This window comes from Gallus gallus, chromosome 2 (assembly GCF_016699485.2).
Source record: "Gallus gallus isolate bGalGal1 chromosome 2, bGalGal1.mat.broiler.GRCg7b, whole genome shotgun sequence".
Lineage (NCBI taxonomy): Eukaryota > Metazoa > Chordata > Aves > Galliformes > Phasianidae > Gallus > Gallus gallus.
Window position 1 is genome coordinate 17102897 of NC_052533.1, and position 19437 is coordinate 17122333.

Here is a 19437-nt window from a genome sequence, read left to right on the forward strand (position 1 = left end):
GCTGATAAAGGGCTTGGAGAATATGCCCTATGAGGAGAGACTGAAGGAACTGGGGCTGTTTAGCCTGGGGAAAAGGAGGCTGAGGGGAGACCTTATCGCTCTATTCAAATACCTGAAAGGTGCTTACAGCAAGAGCGGGGTTGGTCTCTTCTCACTGATGACAGGACGAGGGGAAATGGGCTCAAGTTGTGCCAGGGTAAGTTTAGGTTGGATATCAGGAAACACTTCTTTACAGAAAGGGTTGTTAAGCACTGGAATAGGCTCCCCAGGGGAGTGGTTGAGTCACCATCCCTGGACATGCTTAAAAACCGTTTGGATGTGGTGCTCAGGGACATGATTTAGTGGAGGGCTGTTAGTTAGGGTAGTATGGTTAGGTCATGGTTGGATTCAATCTTTAAGGTCGTTTCCAACTGGAGTGATTTTATGACTGAGGTACCTAAATTGATAGCACCTCTTCAGTCCTTTGTTAAGGTACAATTAGTCCATTTGCATTTTAGCAAATGGTTCTGAGCCTCAAAACAAAGCAAAGAAAAATGTCTATATGGAAATATCATGGTATGTGTCACTACAGTCACTGCACTAAAAAACTGTGTGTTTTCAGATAGGCAGACAACGCAGCTTATTCTGACTGCCATGGCCTGTCTCACATTGCATGGATGAAATCTCTAAATATCTTAAAGGAACAAAGGAGAATATCAGAAGAAGAAGGTGACTGGGAATTAACTGCTGCTGCCAGGATAAACAAGCCTGCCCCCTGTGTAAGCTAAGGCACTCTGAGTTACAGGGTTCACCCTCTGAAAAAGGTGCCCAGAGTCATTTCTCACATATTTACTGAAGAAAGGGCTCTGGCTTGTTTTTTAACTAGAAGCTCTTTGAAGCCTTTCTGAGGTCTGCAACATGAAAAATAAGCCTCATGGCCTCACCACTGCAACAGAATTTGCCAAAACAATACAAGTACATACACCTTGTGCTATTTATCACATTTGCTGCTATGAACACATGCATGTAAAAAACAGACTTCATACACACACAGACCATGTCAACAGCAACTCGTCCTCAACTCACTTGTTCCCAACCACACAACAGAGTAACCCAACAAACACTGTGCTTAAAAAGCAAACGCACATCTTTGACATCAGGAAGGATGTTCGAAGACCACTGTTTTGTCTCAGTCACTCTGCTGTACATTTAACCAGCAAACATTTTTATGTTTCTGCTTTGCATTCTGTAATGCCATTTTAGATATTTTTCTTGTAAACCTGGATGAAAAAAAGTAAAGCACTGATAAAGGCCAAGTGATATACAGTAACTGCTGAGATTTTACATCAGGCAAGAAATGGAAGTAAAGACAGCACAACTGCTAGGTTGCAGCTGCCTATACTTCACAAAGGTTAACAGTTCAAAATAGAATAACATTCTGTGGAAACTCATTTCATGGGGTTTGTAGCGATCCACAAAAACCTCAACCTTTTGCGACGAGTGTCAAACACTGCCTTCCAATGGAAACTTCACAGTTCTTTGCAGAACCTATGTTGCATTCCTGTATTTTGTCAGAGCACTCATTAACCATGATAACACTCCTAATGAACAGAAGCCAACTATTTTTAGATTTCAGAATTCCACTGCAATTGGGAAAAGTTTGGCTTTCTCCAGAGTCTCCTTTTGTCTAGTTTTATTTATTCTCTCTTGTCCAAACACTGTCAAATGCCGAGTTCACCCTAAATGTTACATCCAATACTCATTTGTGTTTATTATGAATGACATCCCAGACTATTGTTTGCCTGCTTGCTGGGCCTTTTATTTATTTACTTATTTAAGTGGGTACTTTACAGACAAGTAAACACAGTACACTGATTCAGCAAGATTTCCAGTCATTTTACCCTTTCTCCATTATTTTAAAGTTGTATTTCTTTTTTTCCCCTTATTCTATCTTGTTACTTTTTTTTTTCTTAAGTGTGCTAAATTAGACATCCCAATTGCAAGTGGCCCATCAAATTTCATAGGTAACAATGAGTAGCTTATAAATTCTAGTAATATTTGTTTTGTCAAGAACAACCCCTCAGCATGGGTAGGGCTGCTCCCCACCAGAGCCAGCTGTCCAGGGCCCCATCCAGCCTGACCTTGAGCACCTCCAGGGATGGGGCACCCACAGCTTCTCTGGGCAGCCTGTGCCGGTGCCTCATCATCCCCTTTAGGTGCTGGAAGGCCGCAAGGAGGTCACTCTGGAGCCTTCCCTTCTCCAGACTGAACAAGCCCAGCTCCCTCAGCCTGTCTTCACAGGGAGAGATGCTCCAGCCCTCCTTGCAGCCATCCTCTGGACTTGCTCCAACAGGTCCACATCCCAGTGGCTGCACAGCTGAATGCAGTAACGCAGGTAGGGTCTCACAGGAGCAGAGAAGAGAGGGACAATCACCTCCCTGGCCATGCTGGTCACATTCCTTTTGATGCCCAGGACATAGTTAGCTTTTGAAGTACGGACCCTTCCAACGTGTTGTTGTACTACATACACTAAACCTCATGATCAAGAAAAACTCCGTTCTACCTGCTGTGCTTGTCCAGCAGAACTCATGTTTTGAAAGTGCAATAATTAGTGGCGCCCTAGTGCAAAAACCAGATTATTTAATCTTTTCAATGGAAAAACTGAGATAGGAATCTCAGAATCCCTGTCAGTGTATCTTTATAGAATATACAAAATAAGTATGTCACCACCTCACTTATTTCCAGATCAATTATTCTGCAAATATGAATAACCACTGTTTCTGGAGACAAAGGTTAGAAATATTGACAAATATTAAAGCTGCAACAACACAATAACATTCTTTAAATATTAACATCACCACTGAAATTTCTGTAGCAATACACAGCTGTACAGCACTTATGAGTTCATATCTATCTTCTCCAGGTTAACATGCAAGTTTAATGTTAACAGCAGTTGGATTAAATTTCTTTGATTTAACATTCACAAACCAAAACCAAAATAAATTAAAGCTCAAAAGTAAAAAAAAAAAAAAAAAAAAAAAAATCCTTTGATTTGTATTTTTGTTATTAGTTCACAAGATTTGCAGGAAGGAAATTGACTCCTTTTCATACTCCTTGCGTAGAGCCAGCTACAACACTAGTATTTAAATGTAGCACTAGGAAGAAGAGGACTGAACATGTCAACAGTATCACTGCTACCTTTTTTCCCCCCCAGTCTAAAAATATAAACAAAAATACAAACACCAATGAAGAACTCAAATTCATCACTTGCATACAACAATTAGCTGCACTGGAAGGAACCAGAAGACCATTTCCCTAGCAAATAATATTTTACCCAGTCCCTCTCCCGTGACTGTGAAGAAATGGCTCATTTCATGCAAAAAGATACAACAGGGGATACTATGAGACCTATGAAGTCGTGTTCTTCTTAATCCCTTGTCCCATCCTACCTTTGCTACATTAATCCAGATAGGAATAATCACTGGCACGCTTCTCAGAAATAACGAGGTATGGGTGAGTATGCTCTACAACTCAGTGTCCAAATGGCAGGAAGCTCTTTAGAAAATTAAGATAGTATACATTATGCTTTAAAAAAACAAAACAAACAACCTCAACTCTTGTACTAATGGGGTATGAGGGTATGATTGCTTTCGGTATTGCCTGTTTGGAAAACTTCTCCATGGTAACATGCTCTCCTTCTCTCAGTCAGTATGACACATCATGTTTTGACTCTGCAGATGTTTCCTCTTATTCTTTTCTTTAAGATTCATTATTTGTTCTACATTAGTGTGTTCTGCACTGCATGCCATCTGTTAACCCAGACAGACAAAACATCAGAATCCTTTTATACTTGTCTGCAACGCTCCTCAGAACTTGCTGCTTCTCCTAGCTGAGCTCATCTGTCTTTCAGGGATAAATCCTGGAAGCTGCGCCCAGGTTGGGACAGCCCTGTCCATGCCAGCGACTGAACACACTTGGGGCAGCCCTGAGGACAACTCAGCAACACTAAGGGCTCCAAACCTTCTCACAAAGGTTAGTATCATTTTCATCTTTATTGTCAACATTTTTCAGCTAAAATGAAAGGAAGAAGCACAGCTGTGCAAAACGCTTATATATGTCAGAACCGCCCATATAATAGGGATGTGAAAAGCATTAATGTCTAGATGGATGGCATACATGAACATCTCCAGCTTATTTTAAAAGCATCTCATATTGCTGCTTGTCTATATTTTAAGTTTCAGGAGCCTAAATTGAGAAAGAGCCAGAAGGAAGCAATGGTTTTGCACTATGATAATTATTTAACATGAAACACAGAAGCAGTCCTGGCAGCAGAGAATAGCACTGGCTCATCTGCTGATTTCCAAGTATCCTAATCACTTGAACCCTAAAGAACTTCATTTAGAAGATATGGGTTGACACTCTCTTAGGAAAAGAAAAATGTTTCACCAAAATCTCACTTCCGCTGTAAGCACTTTAATCCCTGTGTTCAGTAAATGACATTTGAGATAACTCACCATCCTCCGCATTCTCTATATTAGACTGCAAAATAAACCTATAAATGCCAGACGATCACCTCACCGTCAACTCACCTGATTTCTGGCTGCCCTGCAGACTCTCCTTCACTTCAGCTGCTGCATCTCCCCCCTGCACCCAGAGCATCAGGATAACAGCTTTCAGTAGCCCCTGTCACAATGACCCATCTTTCTGGGCTTTCAGGGAAATGCAGGAAGCCACACTCACGTTAGGATACCCCAACAACACATTCATTCTAAGCACCAGTTTACAAAACTACCCCCACTGAAATGCTCACCAGCTGAAAGAAAGCTTCTAGAAACCCAGCACTCACCCTCTGCCTTTTTAACTCTAATGAGCTTCCCCTGTACCTCTTGAACTTACAAGGTCTAACTCTGAACCCAGGTGATACACAGGGTTAAGCAACAGGCTCTCATTAGGAAGGGCAGCCCTGTAATCATCAGCTGCTTCTCATCAGGCATGTGGAGGGTCTCTGATCCTTGTGCTACAGCAAATATCAGCCCTGTGGCTTCATGGAGCTAAACGCAGTAAGTATGAGGTTACCACTTCCTGCTATTACACTTAGAGACTCCTCCAGGGAGGATCTGGCATTATGGGGTAGTCAATGTGTTCATCAGATGAAGAGTAAAGTGCTCTGTGGTGAAAGGCAGCTCTTTTCCTGCCATCTTGGTAGTGCCACCAGAAACGTCAACACAAGTTAAAATGTCATCACCAAACAAACCTGGGAGACCTCAATCCTTACAGTTCTTCAGGAATAGAGCTACACATTTGGCTTGGAACCATGACTATGTACCACCTGATAATGGGGTGAGGAAACTCCAGAGAGGCATTTTGCCACAGAACTGTGCAATCCCAAGCAGTAGGTCAACAATCCTCACTGATCCTGGCAAAATGTTACGTTTGGGGCTGCTGCATATTGGTGAGTAGAAAGAAAATTCTGTGCAGTACTGCAGAGGATAAAGACAAAGTAAATTCCAAGCTTCACTCTGCTACTTCTGATCAGACTCTGTTACATAGATGATTAAGCGGAGCCCCAACTCACAACACAAAATGGGGGGAAGGAACTGGCACCAAATAGATCTCAGTATAGCAAGATATTAAAGGCCAGAACTGATGTAAGTGATGAAATGTATCTATTCATGGGAGACATAAGGTTTATCTTTTATGCAATCAGGCATAAAAATGTGAACAAAGGCACGTAGCAAAGAAATGACAATCTGCAAAATTGTCTATCGTTAAACACAGCACTTTGTCTCCTTCCAAACAGAACCTGGAGAAAAGTCTTCTATCCATCAAGCTTCCAGAATAATCTATTAGCCAACAATATGAGACCAGAACCTGCTTTTCTTTTCTTTTTTGTTCACTGAATGCTCCACTTTAACTGAAGACATCCTTGATGTGATAGAAATTTGAAGTTTGTCATTCAGATAAAACTAAATTTCAGCCATAAGTTACTAAGAATAAATGACTAAACTAGTACTTAAATCCAGTCATACTATAAACCTCTCTACAAATATCAGAAAACGAGAATATCATAGAGAAGCTGCTTTTTACTAAGTAATATTGTTTGCAGTTTTATAAAACTGGACTCTCTGGAGAACTTACACTTTATACCTCTATTTCTCCACTAAACTAAATTTTAAACTGCAATTTTACCTTGGTATCTGAATTACCATCTGAAATTTTGCATCGTTTGGGTAAAAGTAATTGCCAAAAATAGTCCCAAGGGAGATGCCACCCCACTGTCTCTTGCTGTTGGCCATGCACCTCTGTGCTGTCCTCCTCTCCTGTGTGGCTATGTGGGGACACGGTTAGTGGCTGGGTTCAAAGTAGCCTAGCAAGAAGACAAAAGGATTGGAGTAGCATTTCCTTTCAACATTCACGTGTACAGCTTAGAGCTGTCTAAGCCATAACAGCACAACTGTTCATCAAAGGTGCTTAGTCAATTTGAACACACTGATCCACTCAAGTTTTATCTCATCAGACACCTTCCTGGCAGAGGTTCCTTTGAACTTCGCTCTCCTATTCTCACCAAGAGGAACCTGCCCCAGAACATTTACAAGTAAAGATATACATGACTGATGGCAGAGGTGCAACACTTGAGTAGAAAAAAACATGCCCATGTCTCAGAAGAGCAAACAACTACCAAAACCTTTGCAAAGAACCAGAACATTTTCCTATATGCAGTTCAAATTCAGTTTATATAACTTAAGAGATGCATATCTTAGCATTACAGAGAATTTTGAGGGAAGCTTCTTAGAAGCTGGAAGTTGCTTGTTGACCTAGAAAGTACAGAGAAAATTACTTGCATATCATCTGCATCCTGTACTACACATCCACTGAGAACAGAGGCTGTTTACTCCATTATCCACATTGCAGAAAGACAAATGAAATTCTTCAAATGTCCTGGAGGATGTGAAATGTCTCATTTAAATGGTCAAATGTTTTCAAAATAAATGACAAATACACAGAAACATTTCGGGAAAAAAAAGCATAGTATCTCTACAGGCTCTAGTGAAGGAGCAGGAAAGCGTACACAAGGGATAAATGGAGATCCAAGCACAAGTTATGGCACAGAAGTCTACAAGGGGACAAACTTAGTACTCATGTCACACAGGTGTTGAAAGCCATGAGCGACATAGGGCTGTCACACCAGTCACATGCTGAGGACTTTCATCATTAGCTGAATTTAGAGTGCAACCTCTTAGATCAAGTGGGCAGGTGACAGCTCTGCAGAACCATCAGTAACTGTGGAATAGCAACAGCTGAATGCTGTCCAGAGATAACTACTCATTAGTTACAAAAAATAAGTTTCTTCCTCCTGTAGAGAAGCAACTGCTTTTCTTTCCTTTAAAAGAAGCAAGCTATTAGGCAAGTTAAAACTATGCCAGTGTAGCAACTGAATCCTTATGGTTAAATCGCTATGCCAAGAACCATGAAAGAAGGTTCCCAAGGCAGTTATCTGCTATGCTCTTATATACCCTTCTACACTCCTGCTTGGCCTTTTGCACGTAACCTGATCCACAGGAGCTGAGGTTAGTTGTGTTACTGAACGCATACAGGGCCACGAAACTGAACAGACACACAGGGAAGCTGAACCAATTGTGCCATGGGACTCTTTACTTTCATATCCCTTGAACTGTTATGATTTTTAACTCTGCAACCCCAAAATTCTATTAAGGTAATCTTCTGCACTGAAATATGTAGTCATTCCACACAACTTTATATGTCTGCTTGTAAACTTCATCATTTTTATCATTCCTCAGGCAACCCAACCCTTCCAACCTTCAAGCATCCACATCTAACAGTAAGTGCTGTTTTTGATGGGCTGCTTTGTTCCTTGTTCAGATTCATCATCACGCTAGCATTTAGCCCCAAGGCACCATCTTGGCCACATACCCATTTACTTATGATCTACGGGAACTTGTAAAGCCTTGCCTGGCATGCAAGAGAATGCATCAATAGTTTCACATAAATTCAAGAGAGCAAAATAGAACTCTCTCCTTTATTTCTCTAGTCAGGCTCTACAACCCACCTCAAACATTTTTGGGGCTAAGACTAGAATTGCTATAATTAAAGTCATAATAAATTTAAGAGGATCATATCATATGTATCCTCACAGATTACAATCTGGAATTATAATTGCACATGATAAAATTTATTTTCTAATAGATGTTTCTTAGCATGATAAATATTGCCAACAGTAACACCCAGTCATCATAAAGTTTCATTTACAAATGTACTGAGAGGTTTTTCGGAAGACAAAGTTGAACAGAGGGGTAAATCAATGGAGGTCTGCTTTGCCTTCATCATCTCATTTGCTCACATTTTTAGAAGCCTGTATTTCTCATCTTGAATAGAAGGTACTGCTTCAGCCTCTGAAATACACCTGAATGCAGACTGTGGCCATAATATGTGAAGCTTACAGGACATTTGTTGTACTTCCTTTTATTTTTTATTTTTTGGAAGGGGAGTGCTGGGGAATGGGCGTGGAGGTGGTAGAGAAGAAAGAATGACATAGCAGGGAATAATGCGGCTGTAACCCACCTGGGATTGGGACAGTATTGTATAAGGATATGTTAAAGCTTTATTACCACATCTTTCAATGAAGGATATTATAATGTTGACGTTCTCATTGGTCATGGGGAGAAGTTAGGAATTACATATGACATGGGGTAGCAAGGACAGAGTTGTGAAATTATGGACAAACACTCTCTCTCACTACAGAAACACCTGATGGAGAAACATGCCACAGCTCATCTTTTCCCATCTCTGGGTTTACACCATGGCCATCTTCAGATATTTCAACTTGCCTCACTGACCTCATTACAAAGAGGCTGTGACCTCTCAGAGGTGGACACCTGAGCAAGAAATCAGCGATGAGAGGACCTGTCCTATTTCCAAGCCCCACAAACTATCTGCCTCTGGGCTTTGACCCTCGTGGCCAACTCAGCAGTGAAATGCTCCCCTCTGCTGGGACTAACCATGGCTGGGACACATGAGCAGGTTCACTGCAGGCCTGTGACATCAGGGATGATACTGGAGGCATGCTAAATGATAGCTCCTTTTTGAAGCAGAGATGCCAGAGACCACCTCAAAGTGAATCAGAGACAGAACTGGATCAAGACCATCCAGCTGGTTTTCCTCCATGTTTTGTAACTTGTTTAGTTTGCATCGTCCACATACAACCATTACTTATTTATTATATATAGACTGTCAAATTTGGAGCCTTTGAGGATAAAACAGGGTTTTGTTCTGCTGGCTGACCTACATTCTTGTGAATGAAGTTTCTCTTCCTTTCAAGTGTCTCATGGTTGGAGGAAAAATCCATAAAGTGTGCTGTGTTCAGGGAAATAAATTTAACTGATCCTCTATTCCAATAGAGCTTGTAATTTTTTCCAAGGTTGTTTTTACATAAGTGTTTTATTAGTTTTAATTTAGTTTGAAAATGGAGGCCATTATTTGCAGAAGAACTCCCTTCACGCTTTGAATTCAAATAATCTAATAGATCTGAAGAATGAATGATGGTGAATATGATTTAGGGCACCTAAAGAAAAAATCTGCAAGAGGAACAGCATGAAGAATGTTAGTAAATGGTCAAGGGAGCTGAGTCTGAGCAGCCCTGGGAAGTCACCCGTGCTACTGCAGCAATGTGAGGATAGGAACCACCTCACTGTCCGTGGGCATCACCCTCCAGTTCTGCTTCAGAACCTTCTGCAGCCTGACACAGCTAGCAGTACTTGACCTGAGAATTAAGATCAGCCCTCTCCTGGAAGCAATGCCTAAATCCTTGGGCCTACTGAAATGCAGTGGCAGGAGGTTTGCTCCCAATGAGCACTCTTCAGTACCAGGAGAGTTTGTCCAATGGGTGACTCACTAGATGCTATTTTTAAAAATATCAGGATGGAAATTCAGAATATTGACTTCATAACCTTGTTTGCTGAGCTCTGGTACAAGATTTGTGAAGTAGATATTTATTCTCTGCATTTCTAGATTTTATATTTTTAAATACTAAAATATTTGTTAAACATAATCAATTTGTGCCTTGTTCTGCCTGCAATCAATCCTACCTCCATCACCTTTCGAAGGTTTTTGCAACACGAATAGCTGATCACTGCTCCTACAACATCCAAAGCACAACAGGGTAACACCTGAGAAGTAATCACGTCAGCATCATTGCATTCTCTATACACTCACTCAAAAGACTGAGCAAGACAAAACTGGTTTTCAGTAATGCCCAATTATGTTTGCACCACCAATTTCACCTGGAAGACCAATATGGAGAAACACATCTACACGCCTTTTTTTTTTCCTGCAGATATTAAATAGGTTTTTAACAGGCAAATAATGCCATTGAGGGAATTTACAGATTTCTTTTCTGTAAGTAAGGTACAGAAAACTGGTGGCAATTTCACTTTTTCTTCCCACTCTCCCTCTGAAATCATTTCATTATTACTGTGCTTCAAATGACGTATCTTTTCATAGATCTCCCTTAACTCGGTTTTCCAAATTACCTCCTTTTTTCTCCTTCCCCACTTTCTTGCCTTTCCCCATCTATTACAATTCCCATACGCTACTTTCTCACTTAGACTGAAATTCAATTTTTCCTTAGAATTCTTCTACTAAGGCTTCTCGTTACGAACTACTATAAAGGGAAAACAACTGCAAATGAATCGAACAAAAAGGTATCACCACAGACTGATGACTGACCTGGCATCTCTGTGTCCAGAGGTGGAGAAAATATTGTAAAATCAAATCTCTAAAACCTAAAACTCATTTTTTGTCGAAGTGAAGTTCTGGCATATTATCTGGCTGAGACTACTTGATGAACAGATTTGTTTATACGCTACTATTTCCCAATAAAATATACTCACATTTTATTTATTCATTTACTTTATGATGATGGAACTTTACTGCTGAGACCAGAGGATACACACAAAAGCTTTAAATGATTGTGCTAAATTCACCATTGGCTCTAGAACAAGTGTGGAGGAGCAAAGTTTGATTCATTTCTCTCTCTGATGTTTGTTTTAGTGTCTGTGGGCACCAGTGCAGGAAAACAGGCAATATCTGCAGAGCAGGAACTCCCACCCTCTCCTCTTGATTCCTTTCGACTTAGGAAAAAAAATGCCAGCTCCACTAACACCTCCACTTGTCATGACCTGAGCAAGAAGGGCCCAATCAGTCTGCTTTCAGAGGACAGTAAAGTAGTTAATAAAGGCAAAATGCAATTCATTTTCCCAGACACTCTCAGTGTATGCTGATGAGAACAGAGGACAAGAGACAACACAGGCAATGTGCAATTCAGGTGACATTCATTTGTCAGCACTGGTACTCACTGTACAGAAAATTCCTTTTCCCTGTAACCACCATTTCTCCTCCTTCACACACATACATCCAAATAACACCTTCAAGTCCGAGATAAAAGACATAACCTATCCCCTCCTTGTCAGACATCACAGAAGCCAGGAATCCAAGCTCGCAAACATCTCCAAGATGTGTCTCACTTGACTGTTTCCATAAAATAGAGGAAAGAGCCTGTTCAAGAAAAATTTAGCAGCAGCTTAAGCGTGTGGTTGTTTCAGCTTTCATTAAGAAGAAGTGTGAGTGATGAACCTTAATTCGCTGATGAGAGAAGCAAACCACAAAGTCACCACATGCTAAGAGTACCCCCAGGAGCCCAGAGGTAGCAGAAAGACAAAGTGCAAAGGAAATAAAATGTCAAGGTGAAACTAAAAACTATTTAAGTTATAGGACAGACATCATTCAGTCATTTTCCAGAACTACCTAACCACTAGGCACTAAAGCTCAATAAGTGACTCCTTCCTTATGTTCCCAGGAAAGGTTCCCTGTGGATTAGCTTTAATTACCCCCACACATGCTTAGGGTAGACAGGCATCTGCCGATCAGCTGTGCTCCAAGACAGGCAGACTCCAGTATGCAGCTTAAGTTATTTAAAAGTGCTGAAAAATGAGATGTTGCCAAGACTGCAGTAGTGGCAGCGGTGATGGAAGCATATGTGAGCATTTTACACTTTCAACCACTGGTTAAGCATTTTAAAGGCAAAAGCTGTCTTGAAAACAGGAACCAGACAGGTGAACACCCCAATCCCTGCCTTGGCTCCACCATCATTTCCTTCATGCCTGCTGAGCTCTTGGCTGTAGAGGAACTCAAACTCAACTCAAAGAGCAGACGGTGCTTACAACTTCACAGCTGAAACACTCCCAGAAGACATGGCAGGCAGGCATTGCAGTCCGTTAACCTGTCTGGATCAGTCTGTTGAGGTATCTGTGCTCCTTACAGAGCCAGTAGAACAAGGCAGACACCTAACGCAGATGGACAGGACTGCCCATTGCACTTCTCCAGAGCTGCAGGTCTCTAATATTGGCCCAGGGAATGAATGCAGGTGGTTACACTCTATAGGAGCAGATCTCCCTTCTGGAAAATGTGTCTAAAATTTTGGTGAGGCAGTTCCCACACACCTAAATAAGAGACTAGATCCCAACCTGCTGGATGCCCATGTCTCAACAGCTATGCCTCACTCATATTTTTAACTTCACCTATTTTAACATCTGGAACAGATGGTACTGTTATTTATCGCTGCTCACACAAAATTAATGTGTGGTATATCATAACGGTCTTGCAGAAAAAAATCAAATATCTTTTCTTTCTTTCTTTTAAAATTATTTATTGTAGAATAAAGCCAAGATACTTTGAACTACTGCAGCCACTGAAATTGACTCCTTATACACTTATCTAGGTCAGTAAGAATGTCAAGAATCCCACAAATATGAAACATTGATTTTTGATGTAGATTTTAGACTGAGACTTCAGAGCAATCGTGCAGTTTGTTGAGTCAAGATTTCTTAATTTGTGCTGGAAATGAACAATGTAAATATAAAATTCTGTGCAAAAAAAAAAAAAAAGGAAAACAAAATTAAAAGTTGTTTAGATTGTCATTCCTAAAAAAAAAAAAAAAAAACCTTAATTTTACTAATGGACACAGCCTGTAGAAGGGCTAAAGAGATAACGCAATCACATTAAAATAACAGCTCTTCTCTTAAAATCTGAATTTCAGTTTTAATTTTTGTGTTGCATGTGTAGCTTATAGACAATACATTAACAGACGAAACACATCTGTAGATAACAAAACCAATAAATAACAACAAAAAAAAAATAGCATGCTTTCCCCTTGTGTTCACATGTCTATATTTCTAAGTAATGCAGTTTTTATCACTACCTGAGGTAGATCCTCATATTCCTACCTGATTTGAACACGGTAGAGAAAACGGTGTATTCATGACCCCTCCATCATGGGAGCCTACAACAAACTTTCCAACATAAGCAACTCAGTGGCTGAACAGTATATTTTTTTCCAATAAGAAAGTAATGTAAAACTCAAAAGCATCAAAACAGCCTTCAAAAACACAAAAGGATTAACTACTATAAAAAATAATCTCTTTTTTTTTTCTTTTCTAAATCTTACCATTCACCTCTATAATATGCCAAGCTGACCTCATGGCTGGCCCAGGGCAGCAGCAGAGAATGCAGGTTCCCTCCTACCCTTTGCATTCTGTTTACCACCCTGTGCATTCCTGCATGCAAGTCCAGATCTCCTCCTTCATTTGCTGGGAAATCCGCAACTGAACAGTGCCATTAGGCACTGCTTAAATACAGGTGCTGAGTATTATTGCACCCTGCTTTTGCACACCTACTGCAGATTCCAAAGGTGGAGGAAATTCAACAAGTGAAGGCCACAAACTGCTGATACTGACACTGGGAGGAACAGAGCTCATTACACTCTGTAGCAAATAAGGGAACTGAGAGAGGAGTGATGCTGCAGACCTGCAGGCTTCTAATAAATATCAACTGAATTTGAAAGCAAGGCCTTTCTGCCTTAGAAGAAAGAGGCCTTGCTTTCAAATTCTGTTGATATTTATTTTATAGAACACCTTAGAAAACCCTCATTCCATAAATTTATAAGTGAATAGTCTTGTTAAATTAGCATAAAGACAGAATTTTACAAATGGCTGAAGGAAGGAAATGCTAGAAAGCATTTCCCACACATACCATGCTGTGCAACAAGTTCTTTGTCACAATCCTATCTGCAGTTACTTAGAGAAATTCACACAGAAAGAAAGTTGAAGCAAGTACTGAACAAGGAACAGTTAAAATTAGCCTACTGGGAAAAAAAAAAGAAATAAAAAGCCTTGCTCTGGTGTTAGACTTTGTGTATACTCACTAAGGCAAGTGAGGAATTGCTTCAGGTCCATTGAGCCTCAGGCACTGCACTGATGAGGCATAAGATCATTCAGGATGTTAATATACTTTACTCCTTTTTCATTTATTTTATCCTGCAATCTTTTGTATCTACTCACATTTATTTACAAATGTTTTTCAAACCTAAAGCTTTTTCTATTACAAATATTGGTATCCTTCTATTAAATACATACTCAGACATAAGAAATAGGGACTCTAGCACTGGAAAATGGAGGGCACATCAGTTACAGTAATTTAACTACACTCTGTTAGAAACAAGGGAAAATACAGTTTTTGCACTTCAGTAAGCCACAGTTCTATTTTCTATGTGCACAGACAGACAAATATACAAGGCCAATCCTCAAAAGTCACTGAAAGGCCTCGCTCCATTTGTGTCAGAGTACGGCTGAGGCAATAGGACTCAGGAAATTAAAATGCATTATATATATTTCAACAAGCTGGATCATGGTCAGATTTTATCTTCCAAATAACATTCACCTTCAAAAGCATATATGTATTTTTTTTACTACATTCCAAAGTTAAAGGGGTAAAACCCCAAACTCCTTTCCAGTGACTGCAAAGTGAGTTCAAAGATAATACTGAGGTCCCTTCCAAGAAGCCAGCCACATTGCTGCAAGGCTGCTCTCCTGAGATGCCCAGCATCAGCAGCTCCATCACAGGACACAGAGTGTGTCACAAAGCCCTAAAATCACTGATTTAACTCCCATCAGCCTCAGGGATTCCTGATGAGAACAGCTCAATTTGGAGCAGTCTTAAGAGCCAAAATGCTGAGACATTTCACCCTCTTGGTCCCCAACACACAAAATTATGTCATGCTTTTAACTCAAGCATGTTTTTCCTTCACATAAGTGAGCAGTTCATTTGACCTCTCTCTACACAATTTTAGCCTGCTGACAGGCTAGTATCAGATGACACACAATCATCAGGGTGTGTATTACCATTAGTTTTGCATTGGTTGAAATATTTTCCTACTACTTTCAGAGTAGCAGGAAGGTAACAGAGTAATCGCCAGTCCTTGTGATTTGTAGAAATAGATAACGTTTGGCATAGGAGATGAGCAGTACAAAACAGATAGCTAACTTTGTAAGTAATATATCCCAGTTCAGCAAGTTGTTTCAAGTTGTTTTCTTAGCTTTGAAGGGAAGTGGTGTCAGAGACTAAAATTTATGCTCTTAAACACTTACTAAACTGAGTTTATGCACATTTGCTGTCTTTACTATTAGAACTGTTACTGCCATCAGCAAAAGCACAACTGGGATCTAAAACCACTGCCTTCAGTCAATGGCACCCCCCCCCCCCCAAAAAAACCAGACAACTGGTGATTCATTCAGAATATTTCAGAAGTGCATTTCTGTGCCATTGTTACGGAGCCTTTTTTGCACCAAGATTTATGGCAATCATGAAACTTCATGCCATCTTTTTTTCATCCATTATCCAAAGCCATTTTTCACTTTCCTGGAGATGAGATAATCATCAGCCTGGAGGGGGGGCTGATGTCACAGCCTGCAAGAGGCTGCTACAGTGCATGCATATGATTGGACCGATGCTCCTATTTTTCTCTTTTTTTGCGTGTGTGTTTAACAGGCATTTCTCAGAAACTCTGTTTGGCAACACCAAGTCAGCAGGATGTGAAGATGAATAGCTTGTATCTATATTACAATTAAGTCATTAATAAAATGAAACAGATATCAACACAGTCATTAAGTACTTTTTGAAACTTAAGAACACTTCAAGAGTAGATGAAAGAGCATTAATCTTTGCAGGAATATGTCTCTATATACTATCTTAACATATCTTTAACAGTTGCATTGGGCATTTTTACTGAACTCAGCTGTCATAGTGATATTAATCATATCAGTTATACACACATGCGCAGCCCCAGCCTTCCAGGCTGCCATCACATGATATCCTCAAAATTGGTCAAACGCCTTCACAGAACTGCCAAGCATTTCAGTTTAACTTTAAAGCTTGCACTAACTTGAAGGACTTATTCTGCAATTTTCTTCTTGAGAAAGTAAAAAAGCTGCTGTTGACCTTCATCTGAACTTTTAAAAGTGCTTTTAATGCATGCAGAGGCAACAAATGGAAATATTTGCTTCATATAAGCCAAGCACGAAGTATAGGAAGTACTGAGTTATATTAATATGAAAGTATCCATTTTTGAGTTTTGTTAAAACGATGTTTCAATCCTTCACATTAGAAATAAAAGTGCATGTAAATTACAAACAATGCTAGTTCAGTAACAGTGGTCAGTTTCAAAGGAAAAACATAGTAAGAACATCTAAAGACTAAAAAGTCCCTCTGCAAAAGACTGGAGAGGACTTGCCAAATGACCTGAGGGCTTGCTGCAGGCACAAGCACTAATGACACCAAACAGTGCCTGTGGTATTTTACTGGTTCTCTAAATGTCTGAACAAAGGAAATGCCATGCAAGGAAGGACATAACAGGTTGGATCCCTCTCTAGTTCTGTCTCTATCTTCCAAACCCACATGCACCCTCACTGATTGCTTTCTAATCTCCTCCCAACCAAAAGGGAAGCCTGGAGGTGGGCAGCTGACTGCAGCTGGGTCGGGCCAAAGGGCTCAGAGCTGGCTGAGCTTTCTTTTCCCAAGATAATTCTCTTCCCACCTCCTTTTTATTGCCAGTAACCTCTTTCAAGTCCTCATTTGGGTACCTCTCAATGTTTTCCTTATGCCCTCCCCAGGGCATCCCACTTTGATCCCAGAGGGATCTGCATCTCTTTGTAGGCAGGAGTCATTGTCCCTGTCCTGCTCCTGGCAGGAGATGCCTGTGCATTGCTCAGACAGCAGCAGGAAAGTCGAGGGGAGAGGACAGGACCAACAACTAAAGATAGATAGATAGATAGATAGATAGATAGACAGACAGACAGACAGACAGACAGACATATCTTAAAGTAATGCACATTTCAGATTCTGCTGCTGTTTTCCCCTAGCCCTGTTTTACTTAGGAAAGTCAACAACGCACCATGTAACCTCTGAGAACAGCCTGTGTAGAAAGGTCTACTAAACCTAAATAACTATAAAAATAATAATAATCTTGCTTCTTGTTCTGATGCATCCTATCTGCTGGCACACTACAATAGCATATGTCTAAACGCAGTCTTCATAAGATCCCTTCTGTTCCTGCTGCTCTCTACGCCTTTGCCTGCTGCCTTACCACAGCTCCCACATCTCCCCCAGAGCTGCGCTGCGGTGCGGGAGGAGCAGGCTTGGCAAGCAGTTGGCCGAGCTGTTGAAACTGGGGTAGTTCCCTGGCGAGAATGGAAAAGAACAAAGCCAGCCTGTAATGCTACAAGAGGACTACAAGGAAACACAGGAAGGAACTCATTCTTGCTTAGAAACAACAACAACAACAAAGATTTCCGATGAAAACACTGAATTAACATTATTAAGCAGTTTCTTTCTTGCAGCAGAGCAGCCAGAGCACGCAGCACAAACACCCCCCAGGAGACGCACACAATTCACCATCCTGAGCAGAAAATAAATACATAAAACTTACCGGCGCTGCTCTGTGCTTCTTTGGAAAGCAGAAAAACAACCAGCAGTATTCTGAATTTGACTTTCAAAAGATCATTAATAACTTATGTGTCCAAACTCCACTAAGTTTGGATGAAGTTAGCCGCCTTGCTTCTCCAGGGGCTTCTTTAGCCTACGCAGTTGTTAGTAAGCTTGCTGGAGGTTAGACAAATCATTAAGATAAATGAGGGCCAGATTCAGAAAGACTCAGAAAAATATAAAATCGTTAACATATTTAGCTCTACTCAGAGATACCCAAACAAATTATTGCTGGAACCCAGATAGGATGTGGAAGCTGTGCACATCACATACTCACATGTCAGTGTTCAGCACACAGGAGGTGAGCCAGGAAGCCACTGCTGCCCCATCCCCTATTAATCAGCACGAGAAACCATCCAGTGAGACGTGAAGTTCCTGAGACTGCAATTAGCCTTTTTCCTCAGCGAGAAAAAATGAGTAACTTTGTGAAAACCTGTAGTTCCCCCTACTGTTTCCACCACCGCCACGAGGACTTTGCAGATGGAGACTTGGTGCAAATAGATTTAATCCCCCGGGCACTGACTATTCTTACGAAGCAGAAGTGGTGAAAGTGACTGCTGACTCCTCTGTCTGGGCATTAGCACCCCGGCACCAGCACGGGGTCAACAGACACAAGCTATGCACCAACAAACTATTGTGCAACTCCCACTGCATCTGCTAATCCTGCGTTTGTGCATGCCTGACAGATAAAGCAGGCAAGGCTTCACCTAAATACCCCATTTCCCTTTAGGCATAAAGGGTCTTTCCTGAGCCAGCCTCAGGGACTGGAGCCCACTGTACAGCTCCATTTGACACCGACGTGTTTTTCCTACTGAGAAGATCTGTGCTTGTAATGTGCAAAATACACTTCCCCATCCATAAGAACAGGGGAGATTAAAAAAACCTAAAGCAGTCGAAATATTCTCTCATCCCCAGTGAATGAGGGATGCCATTGCTGCACAGAAAGCACTGCTGGAGGAGGCGGCTTCCCCTGTGTTCCTTCTCTGGACATTCCTGACAGCGAGAATATATTAAACATTTTAAAGTATTAAACCTTCAGGCACCCTGCGGACAATCCACGCTGCCTCCATATCTTATAGGTCATACCCTTAAAATCTGTAACAAAGGCCGGTAACTTCTCAATGAAGATATTCCAAATATCCAATAAAAATGAAAGAGTGTGGAATGGCAGCCAAAACGCTCCTGGTCCTCGGGGAGGCAAGGTCAGCACGGGCCTTCCGCGCAGAACATGCTGTGCTTTCATAACTCTCATTTATGTGGTCCATGTGAAATCGGTCGCTTACAAGCTTTAAAACTCACATTTCTTCTTAACCAAAAACATAAGCAGGGAGAGGCAGAAAAAGGCCTTAATAGCAAATGATAAAGGCACTCACAGATCACAGTATCTGCAGATTTTATTGCTATCATGCACAAAGGCTAAAAACTGCAATAACCTGTTACTACTCAATGTCAGTCAAGTATCCAAATGAAATTTCTAGGTGCTACATGGATGCACACTCAGGAGGTACACTGCCCAAGTTTCCCCAGGATGCCTGGATTCAAGGGCACTTACATAAAGCATCAGTGCAG

General features: G+C 40.9%; 1 protein-coding gene across 1 annotated transcript in view; it reads right to left on the reverse strand.

Moving 5' to 3' along the window:
* KIAA1217 (sickle tail protein homolog) overlaps positions 1-18253 on the reverse strand; it is a 277578-nt gene extending 259325 nt beyond the window's left edge. Inside the window, exon 1 of the mRNA XM_046938245.1 lies at positions 18146-18253. The gene's annotated coding sequence lies outside the window, so the exon portion shown is untranslated. The remainder of the gene's footprint in view (positions 1-18145) is intronic.
* Between the last annotated feature and the right edge of the window lie 1184 nt (positions 18254-19437).